This window comes from Mustela nigripes, chromosome 15 (assembly GCF_022355385.1).
Source record: "Mustela nigripes isolate SB6536 chromosome 15, MUSNIG.SB6536, whole genome shotgun sequence".
NCBI classification, from domain to species: domain Eukaryota; kingdom Metazoa; phylum Chordata; class Mammalia; order Carnivora; family Mustelidae; genus Mustela; species Mustela nigripes.
Genome location: NC_081571.1, coordinates 36,292,474 through 36,315,097, shown reverse-complemented (window position 1 = coordinate 36,315,097; position 22,624 = coordinate 36,292,474).

Below are 22,624 nucleotides of genomic sequence, written 5' to 3'. Positions count from 1 at the left end.
ACTGCTTGGTGGGGAACCTGCTTCCTTCTCTCCTTCTGCTGCTCCCCCTGCTTATGTGTGCTCTCTCTCTCTCTATCTCTCAAAGAAATAAAATCTTAAAATTAAATAAAATTTTTAAAGAAGTATTAGACTAGTGTAAAAGGTTGACACAGTGGTTACGATTGATTTTTTTTTTTTTGATTCATGTTATATGTGTTTTTATATATGTCTTTGTATCCTTTGTTTTTTCCACAGACTTTTTTTTTATGGCTCATCTATTGTTTCTTAAGTAATCTGTTTTCTATAACTAAAGCTGAGGTTATTTTTAGAGCATTTCTTTCATAAGAAGTTATATTTGCCAATTCTTTCCCTTTATAAAAGCTTTTATTCTTTGGTTTGGACTAAGTGTGATGTCTTCTACACTAACACAGTAGTTCAATACTATTATGAACCAGTAATCAATAAACACCAGATTCTGCAGAATTTCTTGTGAACTATAGGAAATGCTCCTAGAAATTACCATTAAAGTTTCTTAGTATTTCAAATTGTTTTTGAATTTCAAAGATGGTCCTGTAGTACCTACTAAGTGTTAAATCCTCTGTAAAGGAACAGTTATATAATGTCCTACTGAGAAGTATTATTAAAGTCAGAATGCTTTCATACAAACTCTTTAAAACAATGTGATTCTTTATTTCAGAAAATATATCATGGACTCTAAGGGCAATAGAAGTCCAGTCATGAGTTACTATGACATTTGAATATGTAAACATCTCTCTTGATGGAAAGAGTTGGAAAAAGACACTTAAACTTCTTCAGCATCCCAACACAAAAATCCTCACATTTATTTAAATAGAACCAATAAATTAATGTCATATTTTAAAATATAACATGTTACATAGATTATTTGAGGACAACTTTAATAAAAGGGAAGATTATGGAATATGAAGAAGATTCAGGAATTGATTTTTTTTTTCTTATGGAACTCATTTTTTCTCTCATGATATTTCTGCCTCATTTTGGGAGTGTGCCCAATTTGTCATCTCTACTTTTTATATTCTATGTAAATTTTCTCTGCACTGTATCTTCTTTTAACTCATAATTTCTACTTTCTTATAATTTAGAGTTTCCAAGAGACCTCATAATTACAACTCTACACCAATTTCCTCTGACCTACACTACTTTTATGACTCTTCTAATAGCCTATCCATTTTTGATTTTGATATTAACAGTTTCCCTACCTCAGTAGTTTCTTTATATAACTCTTCAGGAAGATGGAATGATTGACCCAATTCATTTTTTTTTTTCAAGATACTGTTGAACACAAAGCATGTTGTCCCTGGCTTAAGTATTCCATATTAGTTAGTTACTTTTGAAATCAAGGAAGACATTGCATAAAATAAAACATAGCAATCTGTAGTGTGGAAGAAATCATCTTTACCTTAAAGAGGTTTGTCATAATATTTAGTGCTGTAATCAACATGTTTTTCAATCCACATTTAATTCCAAGTAGAATAACGAAATAGAAATGGTCATGAATCAAACTTATGGCAACAGACAAAAGCACATGAACTCTCAACAACCATTTACAGAGTAATGCTGGCAATATATAAGATGTTTTTCTTATCTGTATATTGGAATGGCTGAAGTACTTATAGGAGTGTCTGTGGAAGAATCAAATAATGAATCAAATATAAGCACAATTAGCAGAATGCTTCCTTTAACCTTTTGCCCTTTGGAACTTGATAAATATTCCTGAAAGATGACTAACTCCTTTCTTCAGATACTCTGTTCATTCTTCAGACTTTATCTTACATTTGGCCTCATTTAGGAAGTTTTCCTGAGACTTTTAAGGTTATGTTAGCCAAAAATCACATGGAATACCATTTCATAAGCCTGAAGCGTAGACTGAAGTTACTGAAGTCTGGAGATTTGTGAATTCTCCCTATCAGAGATAATCTCCATCCCTAAGAAACAGGAATGACAATCATTTACCCTTTTTAAAAATATATATTTTATTTATTTATTTGACAGAGAGATAGAGAGCACAAGTAAGCAGAGCAGCAGGCAGAGCAAGAGAGAGAGAAGCAGGCTCTCCGCTGAGCAGGGAGCCGGATGAGGGGCTCAATCCCAGGACCCTGGAATCATGACCCAAGCTGAAGGCAGCTGCCCAACCAACTGAGCCACCCAGGTGCCCCTTATCTTCTTTTTCAAAAAAAAAAAAACAAACCCTTCTTTTTCAGGTCATGGTCTCGGGGTCCTGGGATTGAGCTCTCTGCTCAGCAGGGAGCCTGCTTCCCCCTCTCTCTCTGCCTGCCTCTCTGCCTACTTGTGATCTCTGTCAAATAAATAAATAAAATCTTAAAAAAAAAAAAAAAAGAAGTGCCTTCCTGTCAGTCATTTAAACAGTAAAGATGCAAATATTCATTCTTTAATGTGCATTCATGTATTTTTAAGATCCTAACTTGATCATGTTTAAGGAATTATTTGTGAAGAGAGTTTTAAGTCTCTGATTCACTGACATGATTTACAATAATGAAAGTAATCAGCCCTTTATGTAATATATAACATGAATCTTTTTTCCTTAAAATATGAAATTTCAAAGTGCTGTTTTATTGTCTTTTATTCTTAATGAATTGAATTAGATCTTTTTGTAAATAGAACATCAAGAATAAATAAATACTCAAATTATTCTAGAGAATAATTAGGCAGGAAAAATTAAATAGTTGATGAAAGTTTAATTTTTCATCTACAATATAGCTGAAATAAACTTATCAGGGGGATAAATATACTTCCTAAAACAGAAAAACCCTTTTTCAAAAACAGAGGCAATGATTCATTCAAGTATGAGGCAAGAGGTATGTTCAATATCAGCATTCCACAAAAATGCTACAGTAAACAGGGATTTGGCAGGAAGAAGAAAATTGAGAAAAAACATTACCATGTTGAAGAAATGTGGGAAACAGTATAAAGAGTTGAGGGAAGTGTGAAATGAAATATTCCTGGAAATGTAGGAATTCTAAAGAAAGATTGAGATTTTGGGAAGCATTTGAATTTTGATAAATCTCTTCTGACCGTCATGGAATTCTTCCACAATGGAGAACTATAAAAACTGGAAAGGCACTGCAAATATACCAAGACGCTCATGGCTTTAGGCACAAAGATCTTGAATAAAAATCTGTTGAAGGGAGTCCTACTTTTACTTTTGCCTTCCCCCCAGCCCCACCTTCTCCCAATGAAGGCATTTGATTCACAGTGTGGGATATGCCAATCTAAAAATTATAGTCATCTCACTAGACAAGGATGGGAAAATGGTTATGTCAAAGCTACTGAGTTAGCCCAAATATAAGAGATTAGGTTCTTGAGAAAAGAGGCCTCAGAAATATGCATTAGACATTTATGCAATTGGTTTTCAAAGTTTTTGCTGAGATCTAAGCTGCCAGGTATCAAGTTAGAGTCAGAAACACAATATCAAAAGCAATTGTTAAGGTACTAAAAAAGTAAGCCAAAATTTTGGAAGTCCCATAGTCACAGAAGTCAACACAGAAATACAGGCATGCCAAGGAGTGAGGTTTTAGTGAAACTACAGACTTTCCAATGTTACTGTTATGTTCCATGACTGGGACACCTGGGTGGCTCAGTCGATTAAATGTCTACCTTCAGTTCATGATCTCAGGGTCCTGGGATGGAGACCCGGGTCAGTGGGGAGTCTGCTTCTACCTCTTCCTCTCCCTGCTTCCTGCTTCCTGCTCAAGCTCTCTCTTGCTATCTTTCTCTCTCTTAAATAAATAAAATCTTAAAAAAAAAAAAAGTTCCATGTCAAAAGAATTAAGGCAAACCAGATATAAGGTGACTTTCCAAACTCTGAAATCCAGAGTTGGTTGGATCAAACTTATTTGTCTGTACTTTAACTTACCTGAAAAAGAAAAATTAAAGGAGAAAAATATCATCTTCCAAAACTCTTAAGTTTTCATACATCATACTCAACATTGAATTAGTTCAGTCATGCCAGGGTCATATGACTAAAACCCAGTAAAAGAAAAGATGCAATAGAAATAGACCTAGAGGCATTCACATGTTGTAATTTTAAGACAAAGATTTAAAAATATCTAGTATTAAAGTACTGAATAAAATCAAAGAGTAGAATTTTCAGAAAAGCAGAATCAAGGGGAAATCATAAAACTGAAAAGAAAACAATAATTGAAATCCATAAATTAGGATTTAAGTTTGAAAGGCTATTTGAAATAGAGGAAGAGAAAATAATGGACCTAGACAATGGCCAATAGAGAATATCCAGTTTGAAACACAAGAAAAAATAAAAGAAAATACAGAAGAGAGGCTAAGTGTAAAAAGCTCTACTATGCTAATTACTATGTAGGCCCTGATTTAAATGACACATCCTAGTCTCTATAGTATGTAGTCTGTATTTCTATTACTAATACTATTACTACTATAGTAATAGTGATGACCACATCACTATTAATGAGTCCAAACTCTAATAACACCTCCTACTACCAACCCTAGCCCACAGAGCTGAGGCACCATGAGAACTTCTCACTGCTGGGGCCCCTTCAGCAACACATTGCTGTTGATTTATTAAGTTATAGGTATGTCACCTCAGGAATAACGTCATCTGGGGGGGTTGCTGGTTTTACAGAATCCACTCAGCATGCCCATTTCTCTAAGACTTTCGATCCCTTCTAATATCTTCCACAGTAATTTTTAATGTTTACCTCAATTGTGCCTCATTTCTTCCATGATTCTTTACTTTATCCTGTGGTATAGTTATATCGTTTTCCTTGCTACAGCAAAATTATAAGGAAATAGATGTATATATGATAGGTTCTTAATTATCTAAATTATGTTCCAATCCTCTAGGTCCACACCATTAGACTATAGACCCATACAGCCCAACAAAGGACTCAGATAAACCTATAGGGAGCTCTGCAGTTTAAACAACCCTTGAGAGCTGTCCCCAGTTGTCATGATGCAGTACGCCTGTATGAATAGCAGCGTTGTATGCAAATAATGAATCTTTGAACACTATATTAAATACTAATGATATATGTTGGCTAACTGAACATTTAAAAAAAAAGATAGAAACAACCCAAATGTCCATTAACAGAAGAGTGGACAAGCACGATGTGTTGTATCCATACAACAGCATGTTATTCAGCCTTAAAAAGGCTGACACATGCTACAACATAGATGAACCTTAAGGACATTATGCTCAGTGAAAAGGGGCTAGCCGCAAAAGGACAAATATTGTATGGTCCTCTTCCAGGGTGTCCCTAGAGTAGTCAAAATTCCAGAGACAGAAAATAGAATGGTGGTTGCCAGGGCCTGGAGGGAGGGAAAAATGGAGAGGTGTTTAATGGGATCAGAGTTTCAGTTTTGCAGGATGAGAAAGTTTGGGAGGTCAGCTGCATACCAGTGTGAATGTACTTAGCACTTTTCAACTGTACTTAAATTGGTTTAGATGGTCAATTTTATGTGTATTTTGCCACAATTAAACATGGTAAAATAAATGTAAAAAAAAAAGACTTTACAGGGATGCCTGGGTGGCTCAGTAGGTTAAGCAGCTGCCTTTGGCTCAGGTCATGATCTCAGCATCCAGGGATCGAGTCCTACATTGGGCTCCTTGCTTGACAGGGAGCCTGCTTCTCCCTCGACCTCTGCCTGCCATTCTGTCTGCCTGTGCTCGCTCGCTCTCTCTCTCTCTGACAAATAAAGAAAATCTTAAAAAAAAAAAAAAGACTTTACACTCTTTACATGTAATGAGGTAAAATTATAAAATGTAATGTGATTATTAGATCTTAAAAGGGCATTGCCATATTTAGTTGGTTTCAAATCTTACATCATGTTTAAATAAAGAATAAATATTTCCCATTAGAAAGACAGCTTAAATTATACAATATCTCAACAGCTAAAGACTTGAAAATAGCACAGAAATACTGGCTCTCTTTTCTTTTTTTCTAAGCTCAGTTATAATACATGCATGCTGATATGTAGCATTGATGTTTTTCCTTATGTATGGCTATATTAATTTTCAAAGTTCACACAGACAAATGTGAATAGAAACAGCAAAATGAGTAAGATCTTGTGTAGAAAGGTCCATTACACTCTTTTCATTAGTAAATTTCTGTATTTTTAAAAAGCATCGATTTTTGCACTTCCTAATATGTTTACTTCCCTAGATAGTTTTGTAGTATTTGAAATATTTAAATGTACAACTTGTATAAGCTCTATAACTCAAATTTAATTCAAGATGAAAAAATGTATTTCTCCAAGTCACATTTTATGGTCAGAATACCTATTAGCAATCATACTTTTTATGCCATTTTTTTTTCCTGAAAATCTAAAACATAAACAGCCAGCAGCATCAGGCTTGTTTATCTCTACTGCCACTATGTAGTGTTAATTCTCAATGTTACCAAAAGCAATAAAATATAAATTATTCAACTGATTTGGAACTGTTCTTCTTCGTATTTAAAATGCTCATGAACAAATTCCTTGAAGATTCAATATGCATAACTTCTTGAGTATTGCCTGGTACATTTCTTGGAAATTTTCACTTGATTTTCTATCAAGAAGCTAAATTGGCTACTAGCTTAAAACATATATGTAAAGCACACATTCTATTACCAGTGTGCACAGTCTCCTGTCAATTGTATATTATAGATTTTTACTTTGCCAGCCCTGTTCAACTTACTTGAGTGACTTCTCCATTCTAACCTATTTAAAAATAATAATAATAATAATAATAATAATACCCTTCAAAATTCAAAACAGAAAACAATCACTCTAGTTAATTATTATTTGAGTTCACTTTTCTCCAACTTTTTTAATGCGCTCTTTCTCTACATTTCATAACACCCATCCTTCTTTGGACATCATAATCTGTGGAAATTTGCTTCATGAATTTTAAAAGATTTTATTAATTCATGATGCTGTAAACATAGGGAATATAAGCTAGGAAATATTTTAAGCCTAGTTTCTGGAAGCATATTTTAGTTAAACCCTCCTCACATTGCAATTTCTTTTGCCAGTGTGGTAGATAGAGGGGTACTCTGACCACATCCCCTTTAAAAGGAGAGTTAATTTCCAACTACAGGGAGTATGATCAGAACTTAAACTCCATTTTCAGCCCTTTCGTGGTCTAACTCATCTTTAGAAACTAATGGACTCACCTAAGGTCATTTCCTGAGCAATTTGAGGCTAACTGCCTGAACTTCTCAGCCCAACATAGAAACCTATTTGGTTCAAAAGACCTTAATAATTTGGTCCAAGTTTTGTAAACCCTAGATGGTAGAGTTACCATTCCTGTCTCTTTCACACATTTATCTTAAAAGATCTTATTAAAGTTTTCATCTTTACATCTTGATAGTAGATTCTAGTAACAAGTATAAGACCAAGCCAAGGATGAAGAGTGAGTGGCTGAACATTATTTATGGTTAAATGTCTACAGAAAGAAGCTTTTTTTTTTTGTGGTAAATTCAAGATTCAAATTGGAAAAAATTAAACAAACAAATGAAAACAAAACAAAACACTGGTTCCCATAGCCCAAGGACTTTGTAGTACTATAACAACTTTAGATATATAGCTCAATGGAACAGATTAAGAGTCCAGAAGTAAACCTGTAAGTTTGTGGTCAATGATTTTTGACAAGAGTGCCAAGAAAATTCAGTGGGGAAAATATATCTTTCAACAAATGGTTCTAGAACAAATGGATATATGTATGCAAAGGACTAAAATTAGAGTCTACCTCACACTATACACAAAAATTAATGAGGGTTGCTTGGGTGGCTCAGTCAGTAAAGCATTTGCCTTTAGCTCCAGTCATGATCCCAGAGTCCTGGGATCAAGCCCTACATCAGGATCCCTGCTTAGCAGGGAGTCTGATTCTCCCTTTCCTTCTGTTTGCTGCTTTTCCTGCTTGTTCTCTCTCACTCATGCTCTTTTTCTCTAATAAACAAATAAAACCTTAAAAAAATTAACTCAAAATGTACCAGTAATCTAAAAGCAAGAGCGAAAACTATAAATTTTTGACATTTATGTAAGAATAATTCTTCATGCTTTGGGATTCAGCTATTTTTTTTTTAAAGATCTGACAAACCATAGGAAACAAACAAAATAAATCATACTTCATCAAAATTAAAATCAAAACATTTGTATTCCAATAGAATACTATCAATAGAATTAAAAGATACCTAAAGAATGGGAAATATATTTGCAATCATATAGTTTATATGGGTATAGAATCTAGAATATATAAAGAGGTCTTATAAGTCAACCCAGAAAAAGTGGGAGAATTTTGAATTGATATTTCTTCGGAAATTTCAGATAGATTAAGATAGCCAATAATCACATGAAAAGATGCTCAATATTACTAATTACTAGATAACTGTGTATCAAAATCATAGTGAGATACTATAAAATGTGGTAAAAATGGATATACACTTGATATCAGTTGACTGCAAAATAAATGAGGCATGGTACATGCTTTATATATAGCACGGATGAACCTTGAAAACATCATGCTAAGTGAAATAAGACAGACATAAAAGGCCATATGTTGTGTGATTCCATTTAGTTGAAATGCCCAGAATATGCAAATCTATAGAGTACAGAAACTTTATTAGTGATTGCCTAGTAATCCCAGGGGTATTGAGGGATGATAGTTATAGCATGTGGGCTTTCTTTTTGTAGTAATAAAGTATTCTAGTTAGATAGTAGTGATGGTGGCATAGTCTTGTGTACTATAAATCACTAAATCATATGTTTTATAAGTGTCGATTAATGAGATGAGTTATATCTTAATTTAAAAATAATTCAACAATAAGAAGACAACCAACCTGATAATTAATGGAGACAATTTCTACACACACTTAACCACAGAAGACTTTTGGATGGTAAACTAGGAAATTGTGAATATTACTAATAACTAAAGAAAGCAAATAAAAGCCATAATAAGTTAGTAATACCCACATATATTAAAACTGTAAAAACAATTTTAAAAATGAAAGATGAAAAAAAATCCAAATGCTGGTGAAGATGAGAAAGAATTTTAACTTTCTTATATTCCTAGAGAGAATGGTGTAGCATCTCTGGAAAAGGCTTCAGTAGTTTCTCAAGTTACACCTACACTTATCAAATGACCAGTAGTGCCACTTCTGGGTATTTCCCTAGGAGAGATGAAATGCAACTGAAAATATTCAGGATTACTTAGTAAGTTAAGAGGCAAAGAAAAATAACATCTAAAAAGATTCAGGAAATAAAAGGAGAGAATAAAATTTTCAAAAATAAACAGAAAATGAACTAAAGGATGAAGAGAACTCCAAAATGTGGACCAATCACTTACAAATTTATGTAGTTAGCAAATGTTTTATAGGACAGTGCACTCTTCCAGGTGCTGGACAGAAATTCATGAGAAAAAAAATTAAAATTCAGCTTCTGGCTTCCGTAGATTATGCTCTAACAATTTAATATTCTATGTAATTTATTCAATGATTTGGAAAATTAATTTATGGAGTTCTCAAAAAATGGAGGAGATAAATGATTGTGTGAGACAATAATAAATATGGAAGACAGAATGAAAATAAAATAACAAATGGCATTTTTTTCATGCACAGACTAGAATTGGAACAAAAAGCAGTATTAAAGGTGATAAATGTTCAACATTTTTCTGAGTTGCAGAAAGATTTGTATATTCAAAAACATAGGAGTATCTGTAATTCAAGAACATGTTAGAACTTTACTTTTCCTCCTTTCATTTTCTCGCTAAAATGACATCAAAGACAATTATAGGAGGATTCTATTTGAAAATGAAAAAATTCAGCATCTTTTTTAGACGATGGTGAGGGAGAGGTAATCAGTAAAACAGAGATGAGAAAATGTGCTTGGACATAGTGAAGAGGTATCTGAAAAGCTGAGTTGTATGGCAGAAATCCTAAGAAGCTTGAGGTTAGTAAAAACAGGGGATAGTAAATGAGTAGATCAGTTAAGAGAGAACTGGATAAAATTGTGGATAGTAAACACCCATGAACAAAACAAACATCCCTTCCTTGGAATCTCAGATTTTCTAATAGACAGGATTTTATCCCCATTAATGGCATTGTTAGCTTAATGATATTTAGGCTTTCAGGTTTTTGCCCAAGTGATTTTTTTTAATTAATACTTTTGTCTTGGTCCACTGCATCCCTTGTTATTCAGCCATCTCTTATTGATTTTGGTTACTTTCCAGACCTCCAAATATAGGTGCATTTGTCTATGAAGTTCTGTGTATGGGATAAAAACCAAACTGTGTTTTCCTGGACTTTTGGAAATAAAGACATTATGTCAGAAAAAATTAAAGCACAATAAATTATTTTTCATGTCAGTTCAGAAGCAGAGCATATATGTCCAAATCTATAGAGTGACAACATGACAGATGATGTATTCAACGTATTTTTTTAAATTTTAATTCCATAAAAAATTACCTGACTTCAGATGTCATACTGGCATCAGAAGGTTTTAAGACACAAAACTATATTGAATGACTGAATGATCGCATTTACAACACCAAGTTTATTGTAATTAGAATAACTAAAGAGACAAAGTCCACCTTTGTCCACAAATTAATTTACTTTCTCTTTATTGAAACTTGTTTTATTTGTGATTATTAAAAAAAAATTAGTTGCCACCGTGAAGTTGTATAACCCATTTTTTGCTTATAAATAATTTTAATTGTAACAGATGGCCTAGATATGATACTTAATGTGCAGTGATATACCCAAATATTCTGGAGTAACCCTATTCATCTGGCATTTGATTCTGGCCTTGAATTCCAAAATTAATGACTTCAAATATCTGCTGATAGAACATGTTATTATTAGCATTCAGCACCTGTCGTAGTTTGAAAGAAAATGAAGAGCAAATTAGAATAAGATATTAATGAGGAGAAAAATATGTTGTTTGCCTATTGGGCTACACATTTTCATTTTTGAAATATTCTTCTTTCAAAGCTCAAGTAACTAATACACAATTTTGATCTGAAATTAGCTAAAATATTGATATATATATATATATATATATATATTCATACAGCTGTAAAGTGCTAATAGAAATATGCTAAGGAGGTGCCAATGGAGTGCTAACAAGTAACTCAGGCAAAATGAGTACTCAGGTATTCAAGGAAAAAGTGATAATGAGGATCTTGTTAATGAGGCTTCATTAAATAGGTGTTAGAATTCATAAGATCTTTTTCCCTTTCATTTTAATAAGATAGGGAAATGTGTATTTTTTGAATGGAAAGGAATACAGTACTTGCGATGGGCACAATAACGCCTACCCCACGGTGTCCACATCCTAATCTCTGGAATTTGTGAATATTTTTCTTTGAAAAGCAAAAAGGATGTTGTAGATGTGATTAAGTTAAGGACCTCCAGATAGAAGGTTATTCTGGATTATTCTGGGGGTTGGCCCAATTTATCGCCAGTGTCTTTAAAAGTGTTATAAAAAGAGATGTGAAAACTCAAGCAAAATCAGAGAGAAATTTGAAAACACTTTTTCTGACTTTGAAGATGGAAGAAGACCCAGTTCCAGAAATTCAGGGAGCCGCTAGAATCTGTACAAGCCAAGGGAATGGATTTTCTCCCAGAGTCTCTAGAAGGAATGTAGTCATGTCATCACCTTGATTTTAGTCCAGTGAAATCCATTTTGTACTTCTTACTTAAAGAATACAATAAAATTTCTTTGCTTAATGTAACTAAATTTGTTGCAATTTGTTACAACAGCAATAGTAATCAATAAAATACTATGCTATTTTTGTGAAAATGTGCCAATTTGCAATTCATCTCTAATCTGGAAACTGAATAGACACGAATAACACTTGCCTCTTCTTTTACATAAAATAAATGAGGGTAAAGAGTCATACCAAGAACCAAGTTGTTACTTTTTTTCTCCTTTAAGAAACATCCAAGGGGGTGGGCGCCTGGGTGGCTCAGTGGGTTAAGCCGCTGCCTTCCGCTCAGGTCATGATCCCAGGGTCCTGGGATGGAGCCCCATATCGGGCTCTCTGCTTGGCAGGGAGCCTGCTTCCTCCCCCGTCTCTCTCTTCCTGCCTCTCTGCCCACTTGTGATCTCTGTCTGTCAAATAAATAAATAAAATCTTTAAAAAAAACAAACAAAAAAAGAAACATCCATCTATCGCCTTCAATAGAATAGCCAGATCACCACTTCTTGTTTTTTTAATTTTTTTTAGAAAGAGAGTAAGAGAGCATGTATGCCCATGCACCATGTTGGAGTGGAGGTGTTAGGGCAGAGGGAGAGAGAGAGGGAGAGAAAGAATCGTAAGTGGGCTCCCTAGCTAGATCAATGCAGGGCTCAATCACAACCCTGAGATCACGACCTGGCCTGAAAACAAGAGTCAAACCCTGAACCCACTGAGCAAGGGGGTGCCACAAAGACCTCTACTTCTGATAGCTACCATCCTCACATGTACTAAAATTATTAAATAAAACTTATAGTTTTCATACATCATCTTAATAGGCTAGAATATTATTTTGTATCTTTTTAGATAGCTTTTTAATCTATTTTTGTTTAAGGTAACTTCTCTTCCTACAGTACAATGAACTAAAGCTAGATGGTAAGTATTTCTATAGGTATAAGAGAAGAATTGTGCAGAGTTGTAAAAGATATTCACTGACCTTCTGTTTCCAAGACACCATTTCATTAATCTTCACCATCAGATATAAATAGGATTCATTCATTATACTAAGTTTCTGCCGGAACCAAAAGGATAAAATGTCAAGCTCGTTTTAACCTCAGAAACACGAGTAGGGACATTCAGTTCCTGAGCCCATGCTATCCAAATTCTTTATAATCTCTACCTCCACCTAAGAAAGACCTATGTAAAGTTCTCATGGACCAGTAAGATTATCAAGACACAAGCTTCTGGAAGTTTTTATTTTATTTCCCTATAAATAGTAAATAATAATTTTAACTTTGAAAATCCAGATTTGTATCTAGGTCTATTTATTTCCTCAACTTTTAGGACTTTTTGTTCCAGTTATGATCCTATATCCCTATACACCTGAGCCAATTGCTCATATTATATTAACAATTTATATAATTCCAAGGTTGGAGCTCCTCATAAATCTGAATATCGCCTAAGCTCAGAAACTTGAAACTTGTTTTGAAATTTAGGTTGGTGGCAAGGTGTCTACTATTTTCTGTGAGGTAGCAACTCTTCTCCAAGCCTTTGTCACAGTTCTGCCATGGTCAACTCATCCCCATTACTCTATTGAATTTTCTATATGCCAAATATTTTCACAGGTAAACCACTTTTAATCTGGATTTATAAGCTTCAGATATTATATTCTATTATCTAGTTAGACATTTTTGTAGTTAAAAAAAATCTATCAAATTAAATAATCAGTTGGCATATATGCAGTGTGACAGCTAAGATTAGCTTATCTCAACAGTATGTCCCTCACCGTATCTCCTTCCCCTGTATCCTAACTATCTAGGTCAACTCTTCTGTTTCTTGACACAATTAAGAATAGAAAAACATTCTTTTTTTTTTTTTTTTAAAGATTTTATTTATTTGACAGAGACCACAAGTAGGCAGAGAGGCAGGCAGAGAGAGAGGAGGAAGAAGCAGGCTCGCCGCTAAGCGGAGAACCTGATATGGGGCTCAATCCCAGGATCCTGGGATCACAACCCAAGCCAAAAGCAGAGGCTTAAACCCACTGAACCACCCAGGCACCCCTAGAAATACGTTCTTAACATTCTGTTAGGATATTTTATCATGCAGAATCTTCCTTGATTTTCCCCTAGGAAAATTAATTCCTAATTTTTATTTGAAAGGAGAAAATAATAGGATACAATCTAGATAAAGATGGAGTGATATTCAATACTAAGGAAAAATTACACACAACTGATTTCAAAGAATATTAAAAATTAAACTTGTTAAAAAAATTAAGCTTGTCCACAAATGATTTCAAAAAATCAATGCTTGTTATGTACTTCACAAATAAATACATAATACAAGATATTGTTAGATTTAAGAGCTACTTCAAAAATTTAAATTTAATTCGTGTGCAGGTATGTGTATGTGCATTTGTGTGCATGGATACACACACACACACATATTCACATTTATATTCATTTATATAAATGTGCATATCAGCTTTGGGGAAATGCCACCTAAAACTTCATATTATAGGAACATAGCCAATAAATATGTGATTAAAAAACCAAAATTCTAAACAAAGACTAGTTAGGTACTGAGAATTATAATAATGGATCATTCAGTGTTCTGATATCTTATCAATTTTTCATAAAATGCTAAGTTTTTCCAATAAATAACATCTCCTCCTGGATATGCTACTTATAATATAAATTGTATTAAGAATAGTACAAGTCATGTTACATTGACTTGTTTAATTTGAGTTGCTAAAGCTAATAGTTAAATGCATATTTTACTGGTATGAAAAAAAAAAAACAATGTGGTTTTAAATAAAACCTGACAAGTCAGAGTTACTGATTTGATTTTCCAACTCCCCAAAACTTTTTTTTCTAGCACTTCTCATATGTGACCTACAACATCTATTCTAATGTTTAATCTTTGAAAATTACTATCTTAATTTTAGAAAGTTATTTCTAAAATAAGAAATTTCTATTTATTTCTTATTTCTAAAATAAGAAAACATTATTAGAAAATGTCTAATCTATAGTGTTTTCTTGGATTTAAACTTTCTTTTAAACTGTTCTTCCATTCAACCTTTCCAGGATAGTTCTATTTCATCATCTTCCATTCGCTCATCAGTCTACTCTGAAATAGCTTTCCCTCTGCCACTGTCTCAAAAAGCCTCATATACATGTTTTAGTTGACTGTCATGTCTCTAAAGCCAATAGACATTTTTCTTCTCCATTTATTTTTTTTTATTGTGGTTAGAACACTGGATGTGATATCAATCCCCTCAATAAACCTTTAAGTGTACAAGACAGTATTGTTAACTATAAGCACAATATTATAGAAGAGAACTCTAGAATGTATTCATCTTGCATAACTGAAAACTGGATAACAACTCCCTATTAACCCCCTCTTACCTAGTTCTAGCAACCATGATTCTATTATTTGATCCCATGAGTTTGTCTATTTTAGGTACACATTATAAGACATAATTCTCATTTAATTTATCTATCTGTGAAACAAACACTATTGACTCCATTCCTTCTTGAAATATTGTATTCCTTTGGCTTCTGTACCATAAAACTACTGTACCATAAAACTTCTATACCATAAAACTACTGGCCTGCTCTTGCCCCCTTGGCCTCTCTCTCTTCTTTTCATCCTCCTCCTCATAGTGTTCCCTCAAGTCTTGGTACTAGGATTATTTCTCCTCTCTCTCTATATTTTTGAAGCCCAGAGTTTCAATATTATCTTTGTAAAGATGATTCACAAATTTATCTAAAAGTTCTCCACTGAACTTTGGACTCTTTTACTCGTGGTTTAATTTCACACTTCTTTTTAGATATTTTAAGGGGAAATAAAACATCAAATGTACAAAACCAAATTGTTGAATTTCTTTATTTCCTCTCCCAAATAGCTCTCCCCCTGTCAACTCCAAAAGATAAACCTTGATCGGAAGATGACTCTTCCAATATTATTTATCTCAGTGAATTTTCTTAATCATATGAGCCAGAAACCTCAGAATCTTATTTGACCTTTCTTTCTACATAAGACATTCACCAAATTCATCACTAAGTTCTGATTTTTTTTTTTTTTTTAAATCTCTCTTCACCACTGCCTCCTTCACTGGATGTTCTCTCACATTGGCATCCCAGGCACACTGGCTCTCTTTAACTCTCTCAAGCCAGAGTGTCCTTGCTGTTGTTCTATCTGAAAGTAGTGCCGTTTCCCTTTCTCTTAGATAATGATGTATTAAGTAATACACTTGTTTTTATATTTCAAATGTCGGTTCAAATGTATCTTTCTAAAGGAAACATAATTGACTTCTCTAATAAGATAAATCTATGAAATGTTCTAATGAAAGTATGTACTACTGAGTAAAAATACATATTCTGACTTTACCTTTATGTTGATGCCATGAATATTTGATAAATGTCTGTCTTTTCCAATTGGCTTTAATTACTGTGAATACAGTGTTCCAGTCTGATTTTTCATCATCCAATACATCCCCCAAACCTTGACTAAGTAGATGGTCAGTAAACATTTAATAGATAAACCACCATGTGGTTTGTATGCCTTAAACATATACAATTTCATTTATAAATAAAGCTAAAAAATAAACATGAGGTCCTTTGTTCAGAGCCTTTATATTTCTTTATACATCACACTCCTCATTCATAAAATAATAAATGAAATGAATTAGTCATATATTTGATATAAGAATTCTATGTAATTTGGTATTAAAATAGAAAAATTTAGACAGAGCACGAGGTTTTTCCTGCTAATTGTGAATCAATAATTAAAGGAGGGAATGGGTAGAGAGAATAGTAACCAATGAATCAAAATTTGACAATATATCAATTTTCAAGGGTCCTGAGACAAAACAAAAATAATAATAACATAACTTATTACTGGTAATAATTTCTTGCAACCCACTGTTACTGAATTCTGGATTCCTCCTGCGACCCCAGGAAAACAGCAAAGGAATACCTAGATTGGAAAGGTTAAGTTGTAAGAATATGAAAATATGCTATTTTTCATATTTATTATTGGTACTTAAAATTCCATGTATATTGAATTGACTACTGTTATATTTTATAATTCCATGTAAAAAGCTTTCTCTATTATTTTCATTTTAATCCATATGAGAGCAAAGGGATTTGTCATCAATTAATTGGAGGTCTAATTGAAATTATAAAGAAGTAAGGTTATGGGTTTTATATCTTATGAAAACAGCCAGAACAAATTATTTTAATTGCATAGTTGCATAAAATCAGCCTGTCATTTGCCTATTTCTCAATATTACTCAGAGATGCACCACTTATGAATATTTAAAAGAAAATACTGCTTTAATTGGTACTATTGTAGATAAAAATAAATAAAAGAATTTCACTTGCAAATATTCTTCTAAATCATTTTAGAGAATCATCTTTTTAAAGGCAAATCTGTGACAGCTCTTAAATGTGCATAAAGTTTAAGATCAATATACTACATAATTAGAAACTGAAATTTAAAACATATCCTTCAAAGTAATTTTCTTTTGATGACTGATTACATAGTATGGCTTATGGAGTTGTATCTGGTAATTGATTATCAAATTCATATTGTAAACCATCATTTTCAATTATACTAAAGAATGTACTGTGCATGCTAGAATTTTCAACTCCAGGGAAGCAATAGAGAAGACTATAAGTATATTTATATTTAGCATATCAACTATGTGTAACATATGTTGAGGCTTTTATTTTATAGTAAAGTAATACTGAATTTATGTAAAATAATTTTGGTTATGTCCAGAAGTATGTTTCATTTGTATTGACCTTCCATTTTACGAAAAGTATATTTTATATTGTTCTATTTTCTTAGAAGAAAGGAAAAAGAAATAAATGCAATATTTGTTGTATTTCAAGACACACAATTGAACACATATAATAGGAGTGAAATTGAAACTTGGAATTTGTTGTTTGGTATGCTGAATCTCAGGTAAATTAGAAGTTTAACCATGAAACAACTTTTGCTCTAGAAATGTAATAGAATTTTTTGCTGATCTGGAATCAAAAAAGAAAATGATGTGAACCCAAAACTTTCAATTTCTCTTATTCTTAAAGAAGTTTCTCAACCATCTAGAAAATGCTATAAAGTGCCCTATTTAATCTGTCATTCACATCAATTAAATTTAATATTTTAAATTGGCTAATATGGATAAGGCTATCCATTAAACAATTGAACAAATGAAAAATATATATCACTGCTTTTACAGGTTGCTTTACATCAGCAATTTTCTAAGGGCAGTTTGTTAACTTCTGTGGGAACCATACATTATTTCAGATGGTCCATGAGGGTCAAAAGTACTTTCACACCAATATTAAGATGCTAATTGCCTTTTTTTCTGTGCTGATATTTCCAGTCCTGCTGCAAAATAGTGCCGGGTCTAACTCTTGGTGATTAAATAAATATAAATGCAGTGGCACTAAACTACACTAATATATCCCCAGCATCTAGATATCTAAAACACATTTGCACATCATAGGCACTCACTGAACATTAAAGAAGAAATAAACTACTGTCCAAATTGTCCCTGAAGACTTTCTTTTTCAGTTATCATAGTTAATAGAACCCATTCATATCTGGAGAGGAACTGTCTCAATTATTTTATTCAATTATTTATCTATGTTTTTTGTGTAGTACTTACCATTTTAAATAAAATATTGTATATAAAACAATTCAATTATTTTTAAAATAAAATTATTAAACAAAATAATTTTAAAATAAATTTTATTTTTCTAATATTCATAAAGGTAGTTATCATCTAAGATAAATGTGAGTTTCCTGATGGATATTTAACAGAATGTATGAGCTGCTAGGATTTGAAAATGCTTGAATAAAGAATAATTATAATTATTTGTTGACTTATTTCTCCAAATGCTTTAATACTCTCAGAATTATTTGCAATTTTTGCATTAGTAATTCAGAAATTCCATCTGATGTCATCATACTTTTAGTCCAATACACCTTCTATGGACACTGCAATGTTTAACACCTCCCACATGGAATGTAACCTTTTCTTTCCTGATATCTTGCTCTTTATTCAAAGTAATGATGAATTTGTAATATCACATCAAGATATAAGTAGCTTAATGATCCCTTTGATTATGTTCCTCTTCATCCTTTCTAAAGCCATGTGTGTAAACACAGGTAGAATTTCTCATTTCTCTGAAAATTGACAAAATGCAGCTGACAAAATGTTGTTTTCTAATATCAGATAATGACAGATACAAAAGATAGTGAATTAAGAGGGTAAAACATCAAAATCTGGATGTAATATTTTCCCAAAGAAAGCCCTAATCTGCGTGAAACTACAAAAGAAACAGATATCACAGGACATCTGTTTCCTTGTTCTTGTTAAAATAGCAGATGTATCACTGTAATGTACACCTGAAACTAATGTAACACTATGTTAATAATATTGGAATTAAAATTTTAAAAGAGCAAACAAACAAACAAATAAGGACAAATGTTGAACCAAATGTGTGTGTGTGGTATAAAATATCAATATGCTAAATATTATCATAATTTCTAGAATCACTACAAAATAGGAATTATGAAGATACGATTCTCTCTCTCTCTCTTTTTTAAAGATTTTATTTATTTATTTGACAGAGACAGAGATCACAAGTAGGCAGAGAGGCAGGCAGAGAGAGAGGAGGAAGCAGGCTCCCTGCTGAGCAGAGAGCCCCCCCCCCCACCCCCCCCCACCCCACCCCCACCCTGCTTCCGCCAATGCGGGGCTCGTTCCCAGGACTCTGGGATCATGACCTGAGCCGAAGGCAGAGGCTTTAACCCACTGAGCCACCCAGGTGCCCCAAGGTATGATTCTCTTGCTTATTTTCTGATCTTGGACAACACTCCTTAGGATTACCTATTTTATTATCTATTGTAATTTCCACAAGAGTTTTTTTTTTTTCAAAAATCAGAATAACTTTACTTCTCTATGATTATTATACGGAACAAACAACCTGAAATTGGTCAGTGTAAAATTGGTCACTCTTGGCAATGTGAGTTGGGAGAGGATGAAATCCTAATGAGGAGCATATTGGTTAAGTAGCACATGCAACAGCAAGAGAAAGGCTTTGGGGTAAGACCATCCCCCAGTTTTAGCTGAGTGGCACTAGAAAACAACCTCAATACTGTACTATTCTCTGAAAAGTAACTTAACAATATAGCACTTTTTTTTTTAACTTTTAGCACTTTTTTTCCTAAAGATTGAGGATTTATGTGAAATGCCCAATGTGTCATTTAACGATTACATTTTTAAAGATTATAAATCTGAAGACTAGAAAATCTTTTTATCTCTATCCAGTCCAAGCTTATCAATGTCATCTTATTGCAGAGAACAGCACAAACCAAACAGCTCAAAGCTTTATAGAGAGAAGGTATGATAATTCCAGAGGAGTATGACCATGTTGATTAAATATTTATTCAGATATTCAGTTCAGCAATTTATCATTTGACTCATTAATCCATTCAACCAAAATTTATATAATAATTCTGGTATTATATTAAAGCCTCCCTAGAAGTTCACCAAATCTTTTCTCTTTTTCTTTTTCCTTTTGCCTTGGGTACACAACTATAGTCAACTTCAGAACCTTCCTTAAGTTAGTTGTAGCTAAATTATGGTCTGTGACATCTTAGCAGATGTAATGTACACTACACTTCAGTAGTGTTCATTGCCCATACAAACACTAGCACATACATTGTCACCATATTCTTTCCCCCTCTGGTGGCTAGATGTCAATTTTAAGACACATAGAGAATATGACATTTTCTTGAGTACTAAAGTTCTAAAGGATAATATACAGTAGAGAAAACCTACCATCTATTATTATACTTCACTTAAATAAGTAATAAACTTTGATTTTAAAAAGAATGCATCAGTTATTATAGTTTTTATTAATAGCAACTAATGTTACTTTAAAAAATTATTCATGTTCTAGATAATTTCTGTTCTTCACCTAGTGGTAAACAAAGCACAGTCTTTGGGCAAAATAGTGCAGACTTATAGAGAAAGTACAAAATGCAATAAGTCACAATTAATATACTGTCAGAAGATGAAGTTAGATACATGCATAGGATATTATGGTAGGACAAAAGAGAGAGGCCTGATTTCTTAAATGGGGATGAAGAGAAAGTCCTTATAGAAAGAGGCTGTTTAGTGACATTTATTTTGAAGGAGTAGTTGGAATGAGGAAGGTAGGAAGGAGATGTCTTCAGTTAATAGCATGAAAAAAGGCATAGTATAACTATATACCTGCCTATCCACCTGCCATCTATCTGTCATCTTTCTAATCATTATAGCTTACAGAGCATGGTGCAAGTATTAATAGGTTGATCTTTTGTTTATCTTTCAAATATTTGTTCTCCTACTGCATCCCGAAGACAAGCAGGAGTGGTATTAGTGAGTCTCTCTGCTGGCATGGGGATGAATGTGCTTCTTGTTTTCTTACCCTTTGTCTCAAATTCTTACTGTTTTTAATTCACCTTCTGGCCCATACCCATGCTGAAGTAAATTTCTCCTGGTAAGAAATATATATATTAAATTTTAATTACTCCCAATCCTCCCTACTCACTAGCCTTCAGGTGGAAATGAGCACATATTTTAGAGTCAGAGGGATGAAGCTCAAGATCTTTCTCTGCCACTTATTAGCTGTGTGATTTTATTTTTTTATTTTTATTTTTATTTTTTTTAAGATTTTATTTATTTATTTGACAGACAGAAATCACAAGTAGGCAGAGAGGCAGGCAGAGAGAGAGGAGGAAGCAGGCCCCCCGCTGAGCAGAGAGCCCGATGTGGGGCTCGATCCCAGGACCTTGGGATCATGACCTGAGCCGAAGGCAGAGGCCTTAACCCACTGAGCCACCCAGGCGCCCAGCTGTGTGATTTTAAGGTAAATTTCAACCTCACTGGTCTCAACTATTTCATAAAAAAATGGGCTATATATCTTCTGATCGCTATTATAAACACTCGGCAGTGTGAATTATGTTCTCCTTTCAAATCCTTATTTGAATCTTACTGTTACTCCTCTCTCCCAAGGAAGCCTCTATTCTGGTCTCTGAATCCAGATTTCTCTGGGTCAACTACAGACCCTCTCTTCTTTCTCCTTTCATTGTTCCCTCTCAAAGTTGTTAACTGGCTAGTCTAATACTCCCCATATGAACCCTCCAATAAAAAGGGCATAAAAGGGACTAAACCATTGTCAAAACCATAAAGTGTCTGGATGAGTTTTAAATGTCACCTTGAATGTGGGAAAAGATGACCTTTCTCTTCTACTTCTCCAGTGACTCTCTTTGTAAGTTGTGTGTATGAGGTAGGAGGAGGGAATTGAAATACAAATATCTATGAAATATTACAAACTCCATTATCACCATATAAATGTATTTATGCTCAACAATCCAGTCTTAAAATACATAGATTCTTCATATTTGAAAAGCACTTTAAAATACTTAAGTGTTTTTAAATGGTTTGTTTCTCTCACAACTAAACATTTGAAATTAAAAATATGTCATAAAACCCTTTAATAATACAGAGTATTCAAATTCTGTTTATAGAATTTCCTATTTGATCCAAGCCCCTATGTGGAAAAGCAGATACAGTTATGGTTAATTCCTTATCATTCATCTTCTTTTATGCAATTTCACATTCTAATATCAACCCTCTATTTCCCTTGATGGCTCTCCTGCAATGCATACTAAATCAATGAATGATTACATGCATGGGTGGTATAAATGATATACTCTACCTAATTCAAAATCTAATAACCAAAAATAGTTTCCATATGAATTTTTTTCAAAGATAGATTTAGATATAACATGACATTGTGTTTAATATTCATTGGGGAACAAACAGGTTTCGGAAGCATTGTAAAGACAACTATGTTTGCTAAATCCTGGTAATGCTTTTGTTTTTATATTCTT